General features: G+C 39.1%; 1 protein-coding gene across 1 annotated transcript in view; it reads left to right on the plus strand.

Annotated features, from left to right (window-relative positions):
* LOC121139782 (FK506-binding protein 4-like) overlaps positions 1–21,079 on the plus strand; it is a 29,732-nt gene that overhangs the window by 7,630 nt on the left and 1,023 nt on the right. The gene's annotated exons all lie outside the window — the stretch shown is intronic.

The raw sequence follows: 21,079 nt of genomic DNA on the forward strand, positions 1-21,079 counted from the left end.
GGGGATAGAGAAGAGGGGAGGGGAGGGGAAGGGAAGGGAAAGGGATGGGAAGAGAGGGGAGGGGAAGAGAGGGGAGGGAAATGAAGGGAAGGCAAGGGAATGAGAGGGAAGGAAAGGAAAGGAAAGGAAGGGAAAGGAAAGGAAAGGAAAGGAAAGGAAAGGAAAGGAAAGGAAAGGAAAGGAGGAAAGGAAAGGAAAGACTTTTTCACTTGGACGTTTGGAAGCATTCAAAGTTGCAGGAATAGCAGAAGGTTAATAACAAAATCTCTGGGATTGTAGGAAAGAATGCTCATAGCATATATTGCTAAAAAGTGTGCACCTTTACCAGGATAACACAAGCAAAATATAGGTCTTATTATAAGAATATAGAATAAAAATTGAAATCCAGGGGGCTGGAGAGATGCCTCAGACATTAAGAGCACTTGCTGCTCTTCCAGAGGTCCTGATTTCAATTCCCAGCAACCACATGGTGGCTCACAACCATCTATATTAGGATCTGGTGCCCTCTTCTGGTAGGCAGGCATACATGTGGACAGAAGACTGTATATATAACAAATAAATTAATTTTTAAAAATGGAATCCAGATTCACCTATGAAATAGGTGAAAGAAAAGATTTTTACTTGGTGATAAAAACACAGTTGGGTGAGAGAATTAACAGGGACAGTGGAAAACCTAAGATAAAGAATAGTTCCCTAATGCAGGAAACAAAAACTATTCCAGAGGCAAAAATATAGTAATAATGGAGGTTCCCAGATATATGGAAAGTAGACTCCCATTTACTTTTCTTCCTTTAGCAATTATCCAGTTTACAAATACTGGCTTTGTGCTGGTCTTTGCTTTTAAAATATTCGGTGGGGTACACATTTTAGCAAGAAGAATGAAAGCTGTAAAATTAAGGGGAAGGTAATTGCTTTAACCCACTATCTTGGAAAAAATAATCCCTCCTAGCAGAGCCACAATACTTAGATCACATGGTATTTTTGCATTTACTAACAATAGAAACACTAGTATTAGAACAACTATGAACTTCCTAAGGTTAAGTCTCTGTGTCATTTTAAAATCCCTTTGTGTTGTGAACTATTATTTTAACTATGTAAAGATGTATTACATGTATTTATGATGCAGAATATTACTTTAACTGTGTAAAGTTGTGTTACATTTGTTTCTGCTGCCTTTGTTTAACAATGTGAGAATGTGTTATACTTGTTTTTGTTGCATTTGTTTAATTATGAAAAGATGTGTTGCTGTTTCACCTTGACTGCCTAAAGCACCTGATTGGTCTAATAAAAAGCTGAATGGTCAATACTTGGCAGGAGACAGAAAGTGGTGCTGGCAGGCAGAAATAATAAATAGAAGGAGAAATCTAGGCTCAGTAGAGGAATGAGAGAAGAAGGAGAGGAGAACAAGGGAGAAAGAGAGGTACATGCCCGGGGCAAGAAGTTAGGTACCGTCCAGCCTGCCAGACACAAGTAACAACAAAAGCAAGATATACAAAAGAAAAGAAAAGTAAAAATCCCTGAGTCAATAGGTAGGTAAAAAGGAGCAGATTAATTTAAATTAAAAGAGCTAGCCAGAAATGAGCCTACATTAGGCTGAGCATTCATAATTAATAATAAGTCATAATTTGGGAGCTGGTTGTTGGCACAAAAGAAAAAGTCTGCTACACCTTTGATCCTCTTTTCTTGATTTCTTGATTCCTTCCTTCTTTTTGTCTGTCTTTATTTCTTTTTACCTATCTATCCACCCATCTAATTTATTTAAACTTTTATCATACAATATATTTTAGTCATATTCTTTCTCTTCCTCTGACTCCTTCCAGAACCTACACACTAAACCTCATATTCTTTCTCTCTCCCAGAAAAAAGACAAAAAAAACCAGAAAGACAAGAATAGAAAAATTAAAAGTACACAAACTCTATAGTATCTGTATTGTGTTGGCTAACTATCCCTGGGCATGAGGCCTGACCTGGAATGTGGTTGATATATAACATAATAACTACAACAAACATATCATTTTTGTTATATATCATATATACTTATAATAAGTACTGTTATAACATGCAACAGTATTACACAAATAGTAAAAGGGTATAACTATATAGAATAATATTTTGTTATGTCATAATGTATGTCATCATTTTTTACAACTGATATATACTAATGAAAAGAGGGAAAGGAATATTTCTAGATCTAACTGGAATACAGTAGTATAAATCTGAAGATGCTTCTCAAAACTATGCATACAGTAATCTTTAAAATAATAACGAAAATATAAAGGAGTTTAAGGGACTGGTGATGTCACTCCGTGACTGGAGTACTTGCTTGCTTAGCCTATACAAAGCCCTGGGCTGGGTCTCTAGTAACAAATAAACCTGGCTGGTGATGCAAGCCTGTAATCCTAAAACTCAGGAGACAGACACAGAAAGATTCAAAGTTAAAATTGGTCGTTTGGGGCTTCAGAGAAAGCTCAAGGAAAGTGTAGAGTACATGGAACCCAATCTCAAAATTAATTAATCAAAATATATATCAGTTTGTTAGTTTTTAAAAGCATAAGATTTCTCTTGTATTCAAAAATCTTGATTTAAATTTGTACATTATACATATGCACATGGGTGGGAATACTATGAAGTACAAAGAAAGCTACGAATGGGGATGAAGTTATCATAATTGATGGGGGAGGGGAAAAGAGATACTAACGTAACAAACATTATGTATGGATTAGAAATGAGAGCTATTTTGAGGAAGGGACCTGCAAAATATACAGTACAGGGCAGTGGGGGAAGAGGATGAATAAGATCAAATAATAACATTTATACATGAAAAACGCCATAAGGAAACACTTTAGCTTGTATTCTAACCTAAAAATGTAACAGGGGACAATATTCACCCTAAATGAAAAAGAAAAAGTGAAGAGAAAAGTTGGAAAGGGGAGGGGAGGGGAGGGGAAGAGAAAAAATAAAAGAAATAAAGGAAGGAGGGGAGGGGACGGATATTAAGAGTGTTATTCTAATTCCTGGTTCAAACCTTAAGTACAGCTTTACTTGACTGACTATACATTGCTAGAAAAGTTTTTACTTAGTATACCTCACGGGAGAAAATGTCTCTCCTCACATCAGACGTGTACAACAGATGCTTTGTCCTCCCAGAAAGGAGTTTCTGTCAGTCAGCCAGAGCCCTAGTCAGCCATGCTCTCCCACACGGTTGTTTCTGTGGTCCAGTTGCCTCGGTTTAGTAACCTCTCTCAGGTGTATTTGGCAGACGCTTTTGTCAGAGACCTTTGCTGAAATTTTTGTGAGAGATGGGAAAGGAATGATTTCGCATTTCGAAATAAGCAATTGCCTTTGCTCTCCAGCATTCTGCTCTGATTTCTTATGGCATTAGTAATGTGACCCCCATGTCTTTGTCTATCTAGCTCTTAACTAGTGCTGTTCTGTGGACGAAAGAGAACACAGAGGAGTCAGAACTTCTTCCACATTAGTGATTTGCTTGTTGCAGTAAGCAAGTCAAACCTTGACTCTTCTCTTGATTTTGGGTCAGTGTCTCAAACAGATACCCTGACACCTCGACACTCAGCTCTCCTTCTCAGTTTAACTCCTGCCAAAGGGTGCAGTGATCTGAGTAGTCAGTTAACCCCACTGCCATTGAAAAAAATGCTTGAGGATTGCAGAGTCCCTTTGAGAAGTGTTAGAATCTGCAGAGGATCTCAGGGGAGTTGCTATTGGATTTGGTTTCCATGAGACTGAGGGTTCCACGGGCCACTTTACTAGCTTTGTACATGACCTTTGAACATATTAGAGAAAACTATGGGACATTCAAAGGTGTTATCTGATGTATGTATAAATATTTCAGTGCCAAAAGAGACTTAGGTCTTTCTGTTTAATCCTTGACACTTTAACTGAAATCTACAAGCCAGTAGAGAAGGAATCCAATGAAAATGTTCAAAAAAGTCAGTGAAGCAGTGTCGTAGCTCCAGTATGGGACAATGACAGTAGGGTCAGAAATAGGGAAAGGGGAATATTCCCTCACAAATGGAGTAATGGCGAATTTGTCTCTGCTGCAAATATACACATTTACAATGCAGCAAGTTGTGTAACTTCAAAAGGAAAAAGACGTGTAGTACCCAAGAGCCCTGAAGAGAGTTTAGAAACTTCATTTGATCTGCTCTAATCCCTTTAGAAGTAAGCCTGCTAGAGCCAAGGGTGTGGATGTTGCTCTGAATACCCTTCTTTACTGCACCCTAACAGCGGCCTTAGCCATGACAACAGTAACAGCAGTGGGAGAGCAGCTGGAACCATCTAGATGCTATGTCCCTCCAGGGAAGTCCAGACTCTGCTTCAACGCTTCTCTCTGAATAGGCTCAAAAGTCCCAGCCAAGAAAGAGCCATTTGCCTCAGCCCAGTCCACACCCTGCCTGTGCCAAAGCCAGCCAGTTGGCCATGGGCAGCACCTGAAAGTGATGCCTATCCTGATCTTTGTGCCCCTCTCTGGAAGCCAAGGGCTAGATTAAAAGGTCCCACAGTTTTTGCTCACAAAAGTCAACTTTCAAAATCAAGCAAAACTTTTCTGTCCAGAAATACTCGAGGAATACCTGTACCAAGATTAGGATTCAATAATCCTTAACCTGCTCTGGCACATAGGTGGTTGTGATTCTAAAAATCCCTGTACTAAGATGAGGGAAAATAGAGAGTTTAAAGTTTAGAGTTTAAAGGCATTGCTCTAAAGATCCCTGCACAATCCCAACTACAAGTGAACTATTTGGGGTCTTTGCAAATCTCTATTTTCCTGAACCTTACCATTGAAGTTTATGTTATATGTATGGCCCTGAAAGCAGCCACTCCTAGATGCTAATGAGAACTGGAACAATTAGGGCCACTTTAAGTGACATGGAAAGCTGGAAATCTGTATTATAGTTAATGGCTTGGCCATTTGACTAGGCCACTGGCAAGCCTCAGTTGGAGCATAAAACAAACCTTCCTAGTGGGAACATTTCATCGAGATAAAAAATCATTTCTGTTCTTAATAAGATCTTTGTCACCTGTGCAGATACACACCACAACATTTATGTTGACAAGGTGAAATGTAATTGATGAGTAGATTGGGGTTGAGAACTAAATACAGAGGCTGAAGCATGTTCTGACCTCATAAAAGGATGTCATAGAAATTCATGCATCAAATTTGGTGATGAGGTCTTCAGTGGGATTGGGTGTGGCCTTGTTGGAGGATGTATGTCACCATGTGTGGGCTTTAAGGAGGTTTCATATGCTCAAGCCAGGCCCAGTGTCACTCTCTCTTCCTGCTCACTTCAGATCTAAATGTATAACTCTCAACTATTCTCCAGTGCTGTCTACCCTACCTGCATGCTGTCATGCTTCCTGCCATTAAAATAATGAAATAAATCTCTGAACTATAAGTTAGCTGCAATTAAATGATTTCTTTATAACAGTGTCATTGGCCAGTAATTGAAGCCCTAACTAACACACAAGTGAAAAAAATGTAAGAAAAGTGAGAAATTAAAACACTATCCCAGAGTTTTCTTGTATACATGAATAGCTTTTGTCACTAAAATGATAAAGCAGCATAGGAAACATGCCTCATCTGTTAAAAATATTCTACCCAGCTTATGCCAAAACCTGTCATGGATAGATAAAGCAAGTCAATAGGTCATGGCATTTGTAACCAGTTAATCACATTGAACCACTGAGTCCCTTTAAGGGTATTCACTGGATCTTGAAGAAAGTAGCTGACACTTTTTCCTAAGTGAAAAAAATTTACCTGTTCTTCTCTTAATACAAACTTGTTATAACGTCAGTACACTGCAATCTATAAAAGGATATGGGTTCATGGACTCAGGCCTACTTGGCTGGCTGTGCTTTTCTGTACTCTTATATTCCTTGTCTAGTTACCTTCACTTAGAAGTTGCTTTATTGGAGGCCTTCAACACAGAGCTGTCTCTTCTCTGGTAGTTCTGCCAAAACATCATTAAGAAGGATTAAAATTCTTTGTTTCATAAGTCTGGCTCTTTAATCAGTATTTTTCTACTGCTAGTGTTTCTCTCCCCCTACTTCTTGCTTCTAATGTACAGAAATAAGCAGGTATGTTGTTTGGGGTTCCATGAAAATGAACAGGGTGTCACAAAATGTTCTCATGTGTGAACTGATCCATTTGCTTTTTGAGTCATCCATTCTACAGAGAAAAACAACTGAGAGAAAGGAGTTGGTTCTTTGTTGAATTTGTCCTCTTTCCTTAAACAATTAATGACTGTATGGTTAATATAATTTTGGCTATTGTCATCATCAGCTATTCTGATACCTGGCAGTTCAATCTCATCCCCAGTACAGCTAAGATCCTAGTATAAAAACCCTTAAGTACACCAAAATGCCATTATAAAATATTCACAAAGTATCAAAACAGTTATAGAAACAAAACTAAAGATAAAGCTTATACACAACATACACAAAATGATGGCTAATGGTGTACATAAATCCAAAAATATCAATAAGAACATCAAATGCAAATGTATTTCCTTCATAAGACAGTAAGTCTTAAACTGGATAAAAGCATACAGTCTAATCATATCTTATCTATAAGAGAGCTTAGAATTAAAAATACACATAGATTTAGAGTAACACAATAGAGTCAGATGGATCATACAGATAGAAACCATAAGACAGTGATAAGACCTATACTAGTAAGAGATAAAGTAGACTTTCAACAAAAAAAAAATTGACTAGAGACAATCCCCCTTGGGAATCCTCTTCTTGTCCTATTGTGTATAATTACTTTCTCTCTTAGAGTGCCTTTATTTCTGTTCGAATAAATCCAACTTTTCTTCAAAAATGTAACTAAATAGAAAATCTTATAAAAAATAAAGTATAATAATAGTGAACAATACTGTTCCATTGGGTATCGTCAAAGTCTGTCATATCATTTGGAGCAGGGCCTAGATGCTCCCCCATGTGTCTAGGCTGAGAGAGTACCCTCTATGTGGAATGAGCTCCCAAAGTCCATTTGTACACTAGGAATACATACTGACCCACTACCAGAAGCCCCATAGATTACCCAAAAACACATATTTCTGAGGGTCTTAGGAACTGAGACATCGTTCAGTAGCAAAATTGAAGTTATAAAGTTGTAATGGAAATAACTTTATGGTTGTGGGAGGGGTCAGCACAGCATGAGGAACTGTATTAAAGGATCGCAGCATTAGGAAGGTTGAGAATCCCTGCACTAGGAGATCAGTGACTCCATATTAATTCCCTTTCACAGTTTTAATGGAAAGTATTCTGGCCTTATAGGATGTCCAGGTTGAATAAGGGTATGTTTGTGGTTGTTAGTGACTCCATCATGCCTGACTTAATTCTACTAGCCAAATGGAACAATGTAACTAACACAGCAGTTTAGTTTTAACACTGCATAGAGGTGGCACTTTACTCCAGTCCTAACCCTGAAACTGATATTTTGTGCTGTGTCTTCAAAATCCAGTGTGTAGCAACAAAGGGGGAGGGAGGACTAAATTGACTTTGCTCACATACTGTTGTCATCTATGACATTTTAGAATCTTCCTCTTTCCTAAGAGGAAGTCCTTTAAGGGACAAAATTTGAATTGGAAGTTACAGCTACCACCTGGCTGTTTTGGCACCCTCATGGAAGTAGGTCAGGAGGCAAAGGAAAGGGTTACTATACTACAAGAACAAAAAGGCCCTAAAAAATATGCGGAATTAGGGTTTTGCCACATAATCAGAAAGGGGAAGAAACCAAGATATTTCAGGGAATCTTTAGTACTTCAGTTTCTAGTGACAAAGATAAATTAGGAAGTTATGTCACCATACATTGACAAGGGGAAGGGAATGAGAGGCTCAGACACTGAAGATGGCCAAACTTCAGGACTGGTCTCAGCAGAGTAAGGACTTGGCAAGGGAAGAAAGTGAGCTGAACAAGGATGGTCAGGAGACTCTTGCAGCCTGACCGACTAGCAGCCAGAGTGATTTTTTTAAATTTATATAAAACTTAGTAAGTGGTGATATATTCATGTTGTTCCAAAACACAGATCATATAATTGTTGGCTTTGGACACATTTCACTTCCTTTTGCTCATCTTTTAGTCATCATAAACAATGACAGAACATTTGCCTCAAGTTTTGACATTATTGATAAAGCTATCTTTCATAACCATTTTTACTCATCAGCTACACAACCCAATTTTTAAGAATTTTAAGAATCTAGAGGCATATTACAGCCGGTTCTCAGGCTGGTAATTTTGTGGGTACAAGGATACTAGACCAAAACAATCTTCAAGCCATCTCATGCATACTGCCATGTCCCAAGCAGTATATTATTAACTCTTAATGGTCAGAGTGCCCAAGAAATGTCCTCAGGCTAAAGCTGGTGTAGTTATTACACAAAATTTTGGCAAAATACAATGTTCATATTTTATATCTTTATAGAATACTTTTATTATCTATTTACATTATTCTCTGCCCATCAGTATATGTATCTGTATAGGACAAAATTAACTTCAGCTAATCTAATTTTGTTGCTGTATATGTCATATAATTACCTGAGTGTGCAGTGGGAAGAGGTCTGCAATCTGATATGTGGCCAACTCCTTTAGCCCACCAAATCTTGTTGACCTTTTTAAAGTTTACTTTGTTTTGAATATTTTGTTCCTGTGTAAGTACAGGAACAGATGTTCCATGAGTGTCTCATAGCCTCAAAAAGAGACCACTGGCTTCTTTATGTGTGTCACAACCTCCAAGGTAAAGACCTTCAAGTAGATAAGGATGTCCCCCTGAAAGCAGAGGGGTAGTGTGTTCATGATTTTCCTGGGGAAGCTTAGAAGCAGTACTTCTGGGAAAGGGCATAAATGATTCATAATAAATTTTCTATCAATCAAATATCCTTAAATTGTACAAGTATCAAAAGTCTCCCAAGTATGCAACAGGTGGAGATGAAACCCAAAGGTGGCACTGCAGCCATCGTGTGTCTCAGCTTTGCTGGATATTTGTCCAACAGCTGTGCTGGCCTTATGACTTTTGCTGTTCCCCTCAGATGACTAGGCCATATCACCCTTTTGTTTGTTTGTAAAAAGATAACTGGAAGGACAAAAATAAAAATAAGCACAACTTCCAGGAATATAAACAAGTAATAATAGAACAAAAGCTCTGTATTGAGACAACAGAAGTAAGAGTTCATAAGAATATGTTACCTCACAAGCTGAGGAGGACTCCAACTGAGCTGGATTAATGGCTGTAATTTGTTGATACAAAGGCTGCATATTTATAGCTAATATAGAATTTTTCCATAGGCCATGGAGGTGGGACCAAACCTGTGTCCATGTTACCTTAGAAGCACTGTATGGAGGTGGAGTGACACAAATCAATTTAATCTAACTTTAATGTGTTGAGTTTGATTATCCATGAATAAGATTGCTTGCTTTGCCTTCAGGAGGGTACAAAGGCCTGTTATTAACTTTGTAATCAAGAATCTTTTCCTTGTTCATACTAGTTCTGTGTTTCTGAGGTAAAACACAAAAATCCCAAAATGTGTGTCAGCTTCTAAAATATCCCTAAGCTTTTCTTCTCAAATGATCTTTTCCAGATTCTAAATCTCATGCTCATTAGTACCACTTAATTAATAATTTCCAATGAAGACTCAATTTCTTATACAGCTAATTCTCCTAGGGAATGACCATAGGTTTTATTCTTAAAATCCGCTCTCATAAGAAGTGTTACATTGTCCCAGTTCTAGCCTTCAGTGAGGGGCCTTTACCAAGAGTTATATATCAACTTCCAGCAAGAGCAGTCCAAGTCATCTGAGCACTGTGATCTTTGTCAAGCAGCCACTCTGGATGCTTGGCATTGCCACAGTAGGGTAAGAAAATATGACCATTTAGGCTGTGGTTCTCAACCTATGTGTCAAACCCATTTTGGGGGTTGAATGGCTCTTTCAAGGATGTCACCTAAGACCATCAGAAAACACAGATATTCATATTAAGATTCATAACAGGACAGAGCCGCCCCTCCCGGCAGGAGTCACGCACCCCAGATTCCTGGTCATCTCTTCCACCAACAGGAGCAGGTAAACCAGGCTCTGTATCCGGGCCTGCCTTCCATTGCCTGGGGACTGCTACAGAGCCTCGCCTCTGGTGGGAGCCTATGCACCAACACCCCAGATTCCTGGTCCTCTCTTCCACCAGTGGGACTAGGGGACCAGGTAAACTGGGCCCGGTATCCGGGCCTGCCTTCCAGTGCCTGGGGACTGCCAGAGAGCCTCCCCTCCTGGTGGGAGCGTATTCACCCCAGTTTCCTGGTCTTCTTCTCTACCCACTGGACCAGTGCCTGCAGACTGCTAGTGAGTCTTCCCTCCCACCACAACACTAAGCACCTGAGTTTCCCTGTCTTCTTCTCCGCCCACAGGACCAGGCAATTTGGGGTCTGTTTCTGGGCCCGTGCTCCAGTGCCTGCAGACTGCCAATGAGTCTCCCCTCCAGGTGGGAGCCTATGCAACCCAGATTCCCATTCTTCTTCTCCACCCACAAGACCAGGAATATGACCAGAAAGAGGAGAACTACCAGAGTATTGGATGTGCTTGCACCCAGCGAAAGGGAACTCTGGTCCCCTAAAGTCCAGACTAGTAAGGGGCTCTTTCTGCACTCACTAGAAGAAGGGAAGGGAAAGAGACAATACAAAAACACACTTAGCAACAGAAAAACAAATATGACACCACTAGATTCTAGAGACTCCACACCAGCAAGACTCCAACGTTCCAATGCAAATGAAGCAGAAGAGAATGACCTTTAAAAACTTCATGAAAATGATAGAGGCCCTAAAAGAGAATATAGGAAAATCCATCAAAGAAATGGAAGAAAAAACTAACCAAAAAAAATCCAAAAAACGCAACAAATGGACAAAAAGACAAAGCAAAAATTGCAAGAAACAATCCCAACAGTGCAAGGGTTAAAAACTGAAATAGAGACAATTAAAAAAAACACAATCTGAAGGAAGGCTGCAAATAGAAAAGCTGGGTAAACGCTCAGGTACTACAGATGCAAGCGGAATCAACAGAATACAAGAGATGGAAGAGAGAATCTCTATGTTGAAGATACAGTAGGAGAAATTGATTCATTAACCAAAGAAAATCTTAAGTCCAACAAATGCCTAACAAAAACATCCAGGAAATATGGGACACCATGAAAAGACCAAGCCTAAGAATAATAGTATAGAAGAAGGTGAGGAAAATCACCTCAAAGGGGCAGAAAATATATTTAACAAAATCATAGAAGAAAACTTTTATAACCTAAAGAATGACATGCCAATGAAGATACAAGAAGGATACAGAACATTAAATAGAGTGGACCACAAAAATGTCCCCTGACCACATAATAATAAAGACCCCAAACATACAGAATAAAGAATATTAAGAGCAGCTAGGGAAAAGGCCAAGTTACATATAAAGGAAAACCTATCAGAATTACACCTGACTTCTCCATGGAAATTCTGAAAGCCAGAAGGTCCTGGATAGATATTCTACCAACACTAACAGACCATGGATGCCAGCCCAGACTACTATACCCAGCAAAGCTTTCAATCACTATAGACTGAGAAAACAAGATATTCCATGACAAAACCAGATTCAAACAATACATATCCACTAACCCAGCTCTACAGAAAACACTCGAAGGAAAACTACAACCCAAGGAAGTTAACTACAATCAGAAAAGCATAGGCATTAGATAATCCCACTTTACCAAGAGCAAAAAGAAAAAGGGGTGCAATTCCACACATAATTGCACCACCAATGACAATTCCAAATCAAAGAAGAATGAGCAATCAATGGTCATTAATATCCCTCAGTATTAATGGTCTTAACTTGCCCATAAAAAGACATAGGCTAACAGAATGGATTTGAAGACAGAACCTATCCTTCAGCTGCATACAAGAAACATACCTCAGCCTCAAAGACAGACATTATCTCAGAGTTAAAGATTGGGAAACGATTTTCCCATCAAATGGACCCAAGAAACAAGGGGGTAGCAATCCTAATATGTAACAAATTAGATATTAAAATAAAATCAGTCAAAAGAGATGAAGGAGGTCATTACATGCTCATCACAGGAGAAATCCACCAAGATGAAGTTCCAATTCTGAACATCTATTCCCCAAATACAAAGGCATCCACGTTCATAAAAGAAACATTACTAAAACTCAAATCACATATAAAGTTGCAAACACTTATAGTAGGATACTTAAATACCCCACTCTCACCACTAGACAGGAATACCAGACAGAAACTTAACAAAGAAGCACAGGAACAAATAGACGTTAGGACCCAATTGGGATTAACAGACATCTATAGAACATTCCATCCAAATAAAAAAGAATATACCTTCTTCTCAGCACCACATGGAACCATCTAAAAAATTGCCCACATACTTGGCAACATGTCAAACCCCAACAGGTAAAAAAATTGGAATAACTCCATGCATCTTATCAGACCACCATGCATTAAAATTAGAATTCAACAACAACACAAATCGCAGAAACCTTACAAACTCATGGAAATTGAATAATGCACAATTTCACCATTCCTGAGTCAAAGAAGAAATAAGAAAAGAAATTGAAGACTTCCTAGAATTCAATGAAAATGAAGACACAACATACTCAAACCTATGGGACACTTTGAAAACAGTGCTACAAGGGAAGTTCATAGCACTAAGTGCTCACATGAAAAAACTGGAGAATAGTCACGCTAGAGAATTAACAGCACAGCTGAAAGCTCTAGAACACAAAGAAGCAAACTCACCCAGGAGGAGTAGACACCAGGAAATAGTCAAACTGAGGGCTGAAATCAATAAAGTTAAAACTAGGAAAACAATATAAAGAATCAATGAAACGAAGAATTGGTTCTTTGAAAAAATGAACAAGGTAGACAAACTTTTGTCCAAACTTACCAAACAGCAGAGTGTGAACGTGAACATCAAAATTAATAAAATCAGAAACAAAAAGGGGAACATACTCTGAAGAAATTCAGAGAATCATCAGGTCATACTTTGAAAACCTGTAATCCACAAAATTCGAAAATTCAAAGGAAATGGACAATTTTATTAACATCTGTGACTTGCCAAAATTAAATCAAGAACAGATAATCAATTTAAATAGACCTACAACCCCTATGGAAATAGAAGAAATCAACAAAATCTCCCAACCAAAAAAGCCCAGGTCCAGATGGACTCAGTGCAAAATTCTACCAAATATTCAAAGAGCAGCTTATGCCAATTCTTCTCCAAGTATTCCACGCAATAGAAGCAGAAGGGTCTTTGCCAAACTCTTTCAACTAGGCTTCAATAACGTTGATACCCAAGCCACATGAGGACACGACTAAGAAAGAGAACTTCAGACCAATGTCCCTCATGAACATTGATGTAAAAATACTCAATAAAATACTGGCAAATCATTCACCACGATCAAGTAGGTTTCATCCCAGCGATGCAAGGATGGTTCAACATAAGAAAATCCATTAATGTAATCCACCATATAAACAAGCTGGGAAACAAAAATCACATGATCATCTCATTAGATGCATAAAAAGCCTTTGACAAAATCCAACTCACCTTCATAATAAAGGTCTTGGAGATCTGGGATAACGAGAACATACCTGAACATAACAAAAGCTATATACACCAAACCAACAGCCAACATCAAACTAAATGGACAGAAACTCATTGCCATTCTGCTAAAATCAGGAACAAGACAAGGCTGTCCACTCTCTCCATACCTTTTCAATATTGTACTTGAAGTTCTACCTAGAGAAATACGACAACAAAATGAGATCAAGGGGATACAAATTGGACAGACAGAGGTCAAACTTTCACTATTTACAGATGATATGATAGTTTACAAAAATGACCCAAAAAACTCCACCAGGGAACTCCTACAGGTGATAAATACTTTCAGCAAAGAGGCAGGCTACAAGATCAACTCAACAAAATCAGTAGCCCTACTATATACAGAAGATAAAAGGGCTGAGAGAGAAATAAGACAAACATCACTCTTTACAATTGCCACAAACAACATAAAATACCTTGGGGTAACGCTAACCAAACAAGTGAAAGACCTATATCACAAGAACTTTGAGTCTTTAAAGAATGAAATTAAAGAAGACATCAGAAAATGGAAAGATCTCCCATGCTCTTGGGTAGGTTGGGTCTATGTAGTAAAAATGGCAATCCTGCCTAAAGCAATCTACAGATTCAATGCAATCCCCATTAAAATACCAGCACAATTCTACACAGACCTTGAAAGAACAATAATGAATTTTGTATGGAAAAACAAAAGACCCAGGATAGCCCAAACAACCTTATTCAACAAAGTGACATCTGGAGGCATCACCATCCCTGACTTCAAGCTCTATTATAGAGCTATCATCTTGAAAACAGCTTGGTATTGGCACAAACATAAACAGGTAGAACAACGGAATCAAATTGAATACCCTGATATTAACCCATACATGTATAAACATTTGATCTTCAGAAAGAAAGAAAGCATCTTCAACAAATGGTGCTGTCATAACTGGATGCTGGCATGGATAAGAAGGCGGAGAGATCCATGTCTATCGCCAAACACAAATCTTAAGTCCAAATCGATCAAAGACTTCAACATAAATCCAGCCAAACTGAAACACTTAAAAGAGAAAGTGGGGGGCATCCTTGAACAACTTGGTACAGGAGACCACTTCCTGAACATAACACCAGTAGCACAGACAGTGAGGTCAACAATTAATACACAGGACCTCCTGAAACTGAGAAGCTTCTGTAAGGCAAAGGACACAGTCAACAAGACAAAAAGACAGCCCACAGAATGGGAAAGATATTCACTAACCCCACATCTGACAGAGGACTGATCTCCAAAATTTACAAAGAACTCAAGAAGCTAGTCTCCAAAACACCAAAGGATCCAATTAAAAAGTGAGCTACAGAACTACATAGACAATTCTCAACAGAGGAGTCTAAAATGGCTGACAGGCACTTGAGAAAATGCTCAATATCCCTAGCCATCCGGGATATGCAAATCAAAACAACTCTGACTTACCATTTTACTCCTGTCAGAATGGCTAAAATCAAAAACACCAATGAAAGTTTATGCTGGAGAGGATGTGGTAAAAGGGAAACACTCCTCCATTGCTGGTGGGAGTGCCAACTTGTACAGCCACTTTGGAAATCAGTATGGAGATTCCTCTGAAAAAATGAGAATAAGCCTACCACAAGACCCAGCAATTCCACTCTTAGGCATATATCCAAAAGATGCATATTCATACAACAAAGATGTCTGTTCCACTATGTTCATAGCAGCTTTATTTGTAATAGCCAGAACTTGGAAGCAACCTAGATGCCCCTCAACCGCAGAGTGGATAAAGAAAATGTGATACATTTACACAATGGAGTACTGTTCATCAGAAAAAAAATGGAATCTTGAAATTTGCAGGCAAATGGATGGCACTAGAAGAAACCATCCTGAGTGAGGTAACCCAGTCACAAAAAGACAAACATGATATGTACTCTCTCATATATGTATTTTTGACATAGATCTGCAGAGTACCAGCCTACAGTCCCACGACCATAGAGTCTGGGGAACAGAACCTCCATCCAAAGGCTGATAGAAACAGAGGCAGACTCGCACAGCTAAACACTGAGCTGAACTCAAGGAACCCAGTGACAGAGAGGGAGGACTGATGACCAAAGGGGTTAAGACTGAGCTGGTTTAACCCCCAGAAACAGCTGACCTGGCAATGGTTAGCTCTTGAATCCCAGACTGATGGCTGGGAATCCAGAATGGGACTGATCAAGACCCCCTGAATGTGGGTGTCAGTGAGGTGGCCTAGGCAATCTATTTGGCCTTGGGTAGTAGACCAGTATTTATCCCTGGCATACAGATGGACTTTGGGTGCCCATTCAACAATGAGAGATGCACTCTCACCCTGGACTCTTGGGGAAGGGTCTAGGCCCTGCCCTGGATGAAATGACAGACTATGGACACCCCCATGGAGGGCCCCCTCACCCTCCCTGGAGAAATCAGGGGATGTTGGAGGGGTTGATGGGAGTGCATGGGAGGAGGGGAGGGATGGACATGTGAAGCAACCTTGTTTCTAATTTAAATTTAAATTTAAAAATAAAAATGTAAAAACCCTGTGTTAAAAATGATACATAACAGTAGCACAATTCCAGTTATGAAGTAGTAACAAAAATAATTTTAAGGTTTGTGGTCACCACAATGTGAGGAACTGTAGTAAATGATCACTTAATCAGGAAGGTTGAGAACCACTGATTTAAGGTAAATTGGATAGTAGCAAAAGCTAAAAGAGAATAATTATGATGACCCAATCAGCTGCAAACTTTCAGACTGACAAGGACAACACCATTAGACATGCTAACATGGAAAGGGAACATCTCAAAGGGCCCCAAACCTATGAAAGGAACTACAGGCATTTAAATAATGCTGAGAGAAGACGAAATAGTCTTCCCCAGAGAAGTGCACACCAGTTGGTTATTCAATAACAAATAATTAACCCTCAAAAATAAATCATATATATACATATATATAGTATTACATATACTAAGAAAGTTGTATTTATAAATTTAGGAATATATAAGTTAGAGAAAAATTGGCTAGAGGCCCTGGATCTGAGAGAGAACAAAATGTGATACAATGGGGGGTTTAGCGAGAGATCTAATTATGTACCTGTGACACTGACCATGCCCATTTTGTCGTGGTCACAGGTGTGTACAAGAGAGGAAGACAGGGGTATGGCAGGTGTTGCAGAGAGGAAAGGTAAAGGAGAACGTAATTTAATTTTACTTTAATTTCTTTTTATTCATTTTACATAACAACCCCAATTACCACTCCCTCCCCTTCTCCTACCCCACCTCTCCTCATTCCACCCTCCATCCACTCCTCAGATAGGGTAAGGCCTCCCATGTGGTGTCAACAAAGTCTGGCATACAAAGTTGAAACAGGACAAAGATCTCCCCCTGTATCAAGGCTGAGCAAGGTATCCTACCATATGGAATGGGCTCCAAAAATCCAATTCATGCACCTGAGATAAATACTGCAATCCCCTCCAACAGATGAAGCCACATAGCTGTCACCCACATTCAGAGGGCCTAGTTCAGTCTCATGCAGCTTCCCCCAGCTGTCAGATCATAGTCCATGAGCTTCCACTAGCTCAGATCAACTGCCTCTGTGGGTTTCCAATTATGATCCTGACCCTTCTTGTTCATAAGATCCCTTGCTTCAACTTAACTCCAGGAGCTCAGCCCAACACTTGCCTGTGGATCACTCCATCTACTTCCATCAGTTACTGGATGCAGGCTCTATGATGACAATTGGGGTAGTCACTAATCTGATTATAGGGCAAGGCTAGTTCAGGCACCCTCTCCACTGTAGCTAGGAGTCTAAGCTGGTGGCATCCTTATGGATTCCTGTGAATTTCCCCAGTGTCAGTTTTCTCACTAACCCCATTATGGCTCCCTGTATCAAGATATCTCCTTCATTGCAATATCTCTCTTTCTCTGTGTCCCTCCCTCCAATTATGCCATCTCAAGCCCGAATGTTCCCACCCCCTCTCTTCTAGTGCCCTTCCAGTTTATCCAGGAGATCTTATCAATTTACCATTCCTGGAGCCCATATGTATACCTATAGGGTCCTCCTTTTTACTTAGCTTCTTTGGGGTTGTGGATTGTAGTCTGGTTATCCTTTGCTTTCCATCATAAAAATGATTCAAAAATCCTTTAGACTGAAATGGTTTTATTTCTCCTTCATGTTAATATCAGCATAAATATATCAATACCTAATAGTTTATTATATTTTTATTCTCATATTGATTATGTTTATATAAAAGTTTCTTATTGAACTTAATTTTAGAACATGTCAAAGGAGACTTGAAGGAGGCATGAGGATTGCACTCAAACAGACAACAGGGATGCTTTAGTTTATTCAGGATGCCAAGCAGAGTGCCATTGACTGAGTACTTTTACTCAACAAAAATGCACTTCCCAGAGCTCCGCATGCTGAGAATACAAAGTTTGAGATATTAAAATATTTAGTAACTGAGAGACAATACTTTCAGGTTCACATATAGTTGCTTCTCCTTATGTTCTCATGGGGAAGTAGCCACATCAAAATCTCTCTTGGAAGGGCATTGGTCCCATTCATGAGAGCTATGCCACCATGGCTTTATACTGCTCCTAAGGATGCATCATTTACTATTGTCACCTCAAGGAATAGGATTTCAAAATAAGGTTTAGGGGAACACAAACACAGAGACTAACATGGGGATTTTATACTCTGTTTTGTGAAAAGTCTTTGCATCTATTGGTGTATAGAAGCAGAGAGATGATATTCCTCTTTTCTATGCTAAAAATTAAATATGCATTAAAATGATTCATATGTGTGTCACAGTTACAAGGCTGTTCTGTTAGACACTTGTAAAGTGTCACTTGGGCTAAGCTCAACTCTACATCCCAAATAGCTTTCTTTAAACACTTCTCACTAGGTGGCTCCCAACAGAAGTTTTTCTGAGTTTTAGAAAGGAGAAGTGACATAGTAGTCCTGCTTTAGTTTTTGATGTTGTAGGGCAGAGCCCTCTTTTCCCTCTTCAGGTCTATCTTGATGCCACTGGCAGTAGTTACCTTCATGGCTATAGGGAACATGATCCACTGATTCCAGACCTTGGGTTCAAGGTTGGGGACTTTGGGGGAATACAAACACTTCTCCTATGGGTTCCACATGGCAGTAAAGATGTTTGCCTAGAGATGGACAACATCACAGTGAGAGTTTCTAACCTTGCATATCCCATTTTCCATATATTCCTCCACTTCATACTCACTCTTCCCTTCTGGCCCCATGTCATATGAGTGAAGGCTTACACTTGGTTCTAAATAAGCAGCTATATCAATATTGTTTTTACCAGTTTCCACTGAAGCATGCAGCTAAATATCCATAGTGATTATCTTCTTAACACATTGGTGCTTCTATAACAAGATGCTATATAGTATGTAACTTATGAATAATTGTATGTTATTTCTTAGTATATTGGTGCCTGTGAATCCAAGACTAAGTCACTGACAGTTGCTATGTCCATCTCATCTGCTTGCATGGTGGCACTATTTTGCTTCATCTTCCAGAAGGAATCACTATTTTGTCTTCATTTTACAAGGCTCTGATCTTTCATTACAGGAGAGCCCTTATGATCTCATAACCTACTAATATGACAATAGATATTGTTGTGTTAAGCATTAGTCTTAAATAAGAACTTTAATAGAGAAAGAAACATTCAGGCCACAGCAGTGAGTCAAGTAATTTAAAAGATAATAAGCACATTTTGAATTGACCGGAATGAGCCTCATGTTCCATACACAGGGCTCTTTGGTCTCTTTTGAAGTCCAACATAAGTCTTCGTTTTTATATCCCACAAACTGGTTCTCTGTCCTGATTTTTTCAAATAATTCTTTTTTTTCCAGTGGTAAATTTTTTTATTTTATTTTCCAGTTTAAATTTAGATTAGAAACAAGGTTGCTTCACAAGTCAGTTCCAGGTCCCTCTCCCTTTCCCTCCCCTCCTCACGTGCCCCCCAACCCCCCCCATTATCCCCTCATTCCCCCAGGGAGGGTGAGGCCCTCCATGGGGGTGTCCATAGTCTGTCATTTCATATAGGGTAGGGCCTAGACCCTTCCCCAAGAGTTCAGGGTGAGAGTGCACCTCACATTGTTCTATGGGAGTCTAAAGTCCGTGTGTATACTTGGGATGGGTACTGATCTGCTGCCCAAGGCTCAATAGGTTCCCTAGGCCTCCTCATTGACACCCACATTCAGGGGGTATTGATCAGTCCCATGCTGGATTCCCAGGCTGATGCCTGGGATTCAAGAGTTAACCTTTGTCTGGTCAGCTGTTTCTGGGGGTTAAACCAGCCCAGTCTTAATCCCTTTGATCATCAGTCCTCCCTCTCTGTTACTGGCTTTCTTGAGTTCAGCTCAGTACTTAACCGAGGGGAGTCTGCCTCTTCTTCGATCAGCCACTAAATGAAGTTTCTGTTTCCCAGACTCTCTGGCCATAGGATTGTAGGCTGACACTCCCCAGATCTATGTCTAAAATCCATATATGAGAGAGTACATGCCATGTTTCTTTATTACTTAAAATGAAAATATAAACACATCACTCCCCATTCCCTTTCTTCCATTGATAGCCCTTCCAATGAATACGCTCAACTTGCTAGCTCTCATTTTCACTGCCTCTTTTTTCTTTAATGGTTATTTGTATCTAACGCTAGACAAAGAACTGTGAACAACTGAGGAGTGTTAAGAATGGGAGAATCAGTGTTCTCCAGAAAGAACACTCCATCCTGATATTTTATAGGCAATATATAACATGAAACATGCCATAGACTAGTTCAGGTTTAACTTTTGTTCCTATCATGATCTTGAAAAGCTCACTTCACAGCATATTTTCAATGTATAACAGAGCCTCTCATCAATGGTGGAGAAAGTCTGGTTGGGTCCACTGAGGGTCATGAAATTTCTTTGTGTTTCAATAAGTAACCTTTCTACATTCACTTTAATATCTATGTGTTTTATGAAAACGTGTTCTCCTTTTTGAAGTGAGAGAGTTTACTAAACTACTACATTGTGTGGGAGTGATTAAGGAGATTGGTGGGTGTCGTTTTCCTCAAATGGGATGGTTTTGTGTTTAAAGATTTTTCACTATAAATATAAAAAGGTATTTGATTTCTTCAGAGTAGAAAAATGCTTTATATTTTTGAATTATTAATTCTTGTCTAACAGAGAAAATGAAACAGAAACACTTAGTTTAGATAACTCATCCTAGAAAACCTGTCTTTTAAATTTCTGAGAAAATTTTTCTCTTTTTGTATACATTTATAGGAGGATTAATGTGGATTTCACTGTATTTGATTTCTTCAGAGTAGAAAAATGCTTTATATTTTTGAATTATTAATTCTTGTCTAACAGAGAAAATGAAACAGAATCACTTAGTTTAGATAACTCATCCTAGAAAACCTGTCTTTTAAATTT

This window comes from Mesocricetus auratus, unplaced genomic scaffold (genome assembly GCF_017639785.1).
Source record: "Mesocricetus auratus isolate SY011 unplaced genomic scaffold, BCM_Maur_2.0 Super-Scaffold_100003, whole genome shotgun sequence".
Taxonomy (NCBI): domain Eukaryota; kingdom Metazoa; phylum Chordata; class Mammalia; order Rodentia; family Cricetidae; genus Mesocricetus; species Mesocricetus auratus.